Raw genomic sequence first — 5825 nt, 5'->3', positions numbered from 1 at the left:
TTGCATACACAAAAGTTGTAACCTAGCCATCTTTCCCAGACTGCCTTGTTTGGAAGGGCTAATCTTCTAAGCATGTGTTGACATTTTGCTCCTCTTTGGGCTTCTATAATCCCCCATTCTATTGTGATTAATGAACTTTCAGTTACTCACGAATTTGAAAGTCTCCTGTATTCTGTGTCTTAGTGATGTAACAACCTGACTGTGAATATTTAATGCTCTTATGACTTTGTGCTAATAGCATTCCTCATCCACATTATGTATCTGTGGTTTTGTGTCATCTTTTTGTCCTTATGGCTGAGTAAATGCTGTCCTTAATTTATATTTGGGACTGGGGTATCTTTTGTACTCTAAAACATTTTCCACAGACGTACTTGATTTTACTTCAGTGAATTACATTGGTATAAGCCTATATGTATAGCAGCCATTTGTGGTTTTTACAAAGGTATATGTGATTTCCAAATTTCTATCAGAAGGACCCCGTTTTCCAACTGCTTTTCTTTCCTCTGTTTCCTAATCTCTCATTCCACTTACCAATAATTATCTATGCTACTTGACTGCATGGTAGGTCAATTTCATACTGAAGTGGTTGGAAGAATTCTTTAATTTCTTCATTAGTGATTGGTGGGTAAATTTGACTCTTCACTGTATTGGCAAGATTTTCTTGTATTTGCACAGATATTCCATCACAGGGAGCATTGTGGTTCAATATAGTTCTCAACATTTCCATTTGATGAGTGAACAGTCATTCCTCTTGTATTTGTCTATCCCGCGTAGTAAGCCATCTGATTATTTGATTCAATAAGCAACCACCATATTTCTGACTGTACATTTTTCTCACAGCCATCCTAATAGACCTTGGGATGCAATCATCACACACATAGGTAGCTAATGTCATTTCTTCTTTACCATGTTTCCTAACTCATAACCTCTGCTTCTGTGTTTCTGTCATTTTTAAGACATTCATTTTTGTGATGCATATGGGATTGTTTTGGATTAGGTTCATGAGGATGAAGTTATCTTTGGTATGATAATGTGGCCATTTGGAGGCCAAGATTACAGGATGCATCTGACATCAACAGCTTTACCCCAATCCACCCTTGCTAGCTTAATTTCTCTCTTCTACACAATATGAGAATAGAGGCCAGCAGACAGATAGGATTCTAGTACCCTCATATAATAACAGGCAGGAGCAAAGCATGTTCTTGGAAACCAAGACCTCTGCCCTTGGAATCTTCTAGACCCAGTGAAACTTGGATGCCAAGATTCATGAAGATCTCCAGAAATACAGGCACTCTTGACTGTTGAAAAGAGACCCATCATACTAGATCCATTCAAGGATGCCACATTGTGTCATGTAAAATGAAGTAAATCAAGCCCCATTTCATTTAGTCCTATTCCCCTCATTGCCATCCTGTAGAATAAATTTTAACTGCTCTCGAAGTCACTCAAGGTTATATATCATTGGTTTCTTCACTTCTTGTCCCTAGTTTGAGGCCCCTTCTTAGAAAAACAGAAAACTTACACCCTTGCTGGTAATTGAAAACTTTTGTAATAAAGCCTATAGTCCCCAATGATGTATAAAAATAGCTTATTGTCACTGTCAATGCTGATGAATGGCAACCATGTAGGACAGAGTATACTGCCCTTATGGGTTTCCAAGATTGTACTTTTTTTTGACACTTTAAGGTCTTTATTGATGCAAACCTGAGCACAGTCAGGTGGGTGGGGTCTATCAAGGAAGTGGGGTGGGCCAGGCCTGTCTCCATGATCACAAGGTTGTCTTGGGCATGCAGGATGGTCACCAACTGAGGACTCTGGGGAAGTACTTGCCAATGAGCCCCTGGTAATAGGGGTGCAGTATGTCCACATCAGGCAGGTCTGGGCATTTGATGTAGAGTTCAAACTTGTTGAACTCCTGAACCCGAGGTGGCATGTTCAGGGCTACACAACTGCCGGTAGTCACCACCGGTGTGCCACGCATAGAAGGAGTGGAACTAGAGGAAATTTGTTGAACTTCATCACTTGGTACATATACTCATCATGGCCCCAGTACATGAGGACATTCCCCAGGCTGCAGTGAGGCTGGTACATCCCAAGCTCAGAGGTGTATAGAGGATCCCTGAGGCCTGGATTGTCCTGGAAAGTTGAGTCGCAGAAGACCACAGAGGCCTGGGGCCAGCAGCCCACAGGATAGGTGTTTCTAACTACGGCCCACTGGGGCTCCTTGACCAGGGGCAGCAACTTCCCCAGATTATGCAGCATCCCCACCAGGTACAACCAGTCCTTGTGGGGATGTGCCCTCCGGATGCCCTCCACAGTCTGGAAGGCATGGAAGGAGGTAGGGACGTCCACATCCGGATCCGACTCATCCACCAGCTGGTCCAGCAGGTCTATGGCCTCCAGGACTGTCATCTCCTTGGAGGAGCAGATTCCGAAGTGGGCATGCTTCCCTCTGATGAAGTCCACCACCTGGTGTGTGTGCATGAGTCTATAGCTGGCAAAGACGAGGTCCAGGAGCTGGCCACAAGTGTAGTTTCAGAAGATGGCCTTCCCCTTGCCCATTCTGGGCTCCATCTTCAGCTGGCCAACCATTGTGGGTTCCGGGAACTCTTCAAGAGTATGGAGCCAGAGAGAAACAGTGTATCCCACAACAGACCTAGCCAGTCTTATGTAATCATCCAAGACTGCAATACTTAATGGGAGTAGTAAGCCCCATCTTTCTCCCCTCTAAAAAACATTGGTATCACTTTTACACTGAATGGACATTTCCATTTTGCTTCATGGGCAGTATCATGTACCTTGGGAAACACTGCCGTATGTCTCTAGGGGAGCCGACTGTTATCTCTCTGAATCGCAGAAGCTGGTGGTTTTGAAGCCTCCAGCTCATGATAAATGGAGGAATAAGTTCACACTGGAGCACAGCTCCAACACTGACATCCTTACATGCCTGCCACACTACAGATAACCTCGACGCCAGCAAGTTGATACACATAATGAAGAATTACACAAAGAGAAGATGTAAGACACACCAAGTCCCTGAATAGGTATTGAGGTGTTAAAGAGATTGAGGGTAAACAGGACACCCTAATCTGGTTACTCTGTTTATATTGAGTAGAGCAACTATATCCATATGTTCATAATGCAAAATAGAGTGACCTCAATTCACAATGGCCTCAAGGAGAGCCAAGTTTAAGGACCCAGGCCTTCAACTTCTTGGCCCCTCCAAACTTAGCTTCTCAAGACCATTTAGAGCAGTGGTTCTCAATCTTCTTAATACCATGACCATTTAATACAGTTCCCCCAACCATACAATTATTTCCATTGCTACTTTATAACTATAATTTTACTACTGTTATGAATCAGGCGACCCCTGTGAATGTGTCGTTTTACCCCCAAAGGGGTGGCAATCCACAGGGTGAGACCCACTAATGTAGACAGTTTTCATGTTACTGCATATTTCAGCTCACAGTTGCAGAGGCTGACAAGGCTCAGATTCCTGTCCTGACTCTTATCCTAAATCAAGTATATCCAGTGGCTGATGAATGCAAGATGGGAGGTAAGATGGCAGACTTCTTTCTCAAGCAAATTGAGACCGACAACTTCCAGAAACACAATTACAGGATTTTGTCTCAAGTCCCCAAACCTTCAGGTCAGATGAAGTGTCCAGGTCCAGAACAAAGCTAAAGACCATTCAGAGAATCCTTTTAAATGATAAGACCACACCCACAAGGAAGCTATCTTCCTCCTCATTGGCTGCTCACAGTAGGTCTCATCATGAAAGAGATGGCATTCTATGAACTCTTATCAACCAGGCGGATTCCATCATCATGAACCAATGCCTTAGAATCCTGACTCAGCCATCATACACAAAGTTTCAGTCATCACACCTTACTGTGATTCAAAGAATATAAAAAATTGTGAGGAATGTGTTGGAGGGTGAGAGTGAATTAAGCAATTGGTTAAGAAATGACTTTATCACCCAGATGCTCATATATGAAATCTGATTCAGTCATTGTGGATATTTATCTGTGTAGCTCATTTTCCATAGTTCAAGCTTATACCCTCTGTGCCTCTTCAAACTTATGAAAAAGAGTAGAAGTCCCACTTAGGACTTCTAAGTCCCTCTTTGGACTGGCCATCTTTCCAGGAGTGGATGACCTCATCAAGCCCCACCAATCAACTGATAGGTTTGAATATGTGGTCTCTCTAGCAGAGAAAGATAAAACTCACCTCCCTTTAAAAGTTAGAGCATTGGAAGTCCTAGAGAGGTCTTCTTAGTCCCGTGTGGTAGATGTAAGTCATTAAAGAACACAAAGACGAGTGTTTAATTTCTGCTATAGATTATGAATATACTCTGACACTTATATAATGGTCCAACAGGGAAGAGCTTATGTGGTAAACCAATAATTTGTCACAAATGTAGTTGATTCTTCATAGGTGTCACTGAGTCAGTTCTAGCTCATAGCAAACCTGTGTCTAACAAAAAGGGACATGACTCAGTCCTTTGCCATTCTGACAATGTTCTCATGTTTGAGCCCATTTTTTGCAGCTCCTGCATCAGTCCATCTCATTGAGGAGATTTCTTTATCATTCACTTGCCCTAATTTCCCCAATGTGATGTCTTTCTTTAGGGACTGGTCTCTCCTGATAACATGTGCAAAGTACATAAGCAAAATATCGCCATCTTTGCCTTTAAGGAGCACTGTAGCCATGTTTCTTCAATGGCACATTTGTTTTAACTTTTGGCAGTCCATGGTACTTTTAATGTTCTTTTGCCTTTACTATATTCTAATACGTTGATTCTTCTTCAGTCTTCCTTTGTATGCATTGAAGAATGTTCAACTTTCACATTCACTTTTCACAGGCAATTGAAAATACTAAGGCTGTACATTTATTCAATTACCTTTTCTTAATTGTGTTTTAAATATATTATCCTGGGCTGAATCAATGACACTATAAACAAAATTACCTTATGCTTCAAAGAGATGATTGATAAAGTTATCTGCCATAAAATAACAAGATGTCTCTAAGGTGAACCAGAGGTGAATAGAATAAACAGAGTAAGGGATGGATGTGGAGCTCATAATTAACCCAAGCTACATTCTAAGAACAGTTAATTCTTACAAAATTCCCTTTTGAAGGAAATACAGAAGATGTAGTTGCAAAGTGTGGTGAAGAAATTAGATGGTATCTATCAGAAACAATAGTGTCTAGAATCTTAAGTCTTGTTTTCAAACAAGCAGTGATCTAAGTGTACCATCAACTAAGCCCACATGGAAGAATAACATCAACATATGTGATCCAAGGATTGTCAATAGTAACATCCAATTCTGCAGCAGAGCATGGTATCAGAGCTCAATTTTTTTCCTAATAACCATTGTCTGTGCCTCTTTTTAAAATCATTTTATTAGGGGCTCATACAACTCTTATCAAAACCCACACGTGCATCAATTGTGTAAAGCACATTTTTACATTCATTGCCCTCAGTATTCTCAAAATATTAACTCTTCACCTAAGCCCCTGGCATCAGTCCCTCATTTATCCCCTCCCTCACCACTCCCTCATGACCCCTTGATAATTTAGAAATCACTATTTTGTCATATTTTGCACGGTCCAACGTCTCTCTTCATGCATGTTTCTGTTGTCCGTCCCCATAGGAGGAGGTTATATGTAGATCCTTATAATTGGTTCCCCCTTCCCAACCCACCCTGCCTCCACCCTCTCAGTATCACCACTCACACCACTGGTCCTGAAGGGAATAATCTACCCTGGATTCCCTGTGTTTCCAGTTCCTATTTGTAACAGTGTACACCCTCTGTTCTAGC

General features: G+C 41.7%; 1 pseudogene; it reads right to left on the bottom strand.

The window, feature by feature from the left end:
• Positions 1-1798: 1798 nt before the first annotated feature.
• LOC142436614 (inositol oxygenase pseudogene) lies at positions 1799-3445 on the bottom strand (annotated as a pseudogene).
• Between the last annotated feature and the right edge of the window lie 2380 nt (positions 3446-5825).

This window comes from Tenrec ecaudatus, unplaced genomic scaffold (assembly GCF_050624435.1).
Source record: "Tenrec ecaudatus isolate mTenEca1 unplaced genomic scaffold, mTenEca1.hap1 Scaffold_475, whole genome shotgun sequence".
NCBI lineage: Eukaryota > Metazoa > Chordata > Mammalia > Afrosoricida > Tenrecidae > Tenrec > Tenrec ecaudatus.
This window is presented reverse-complemented; position numbering and strand designations above follow the sequence as displayed.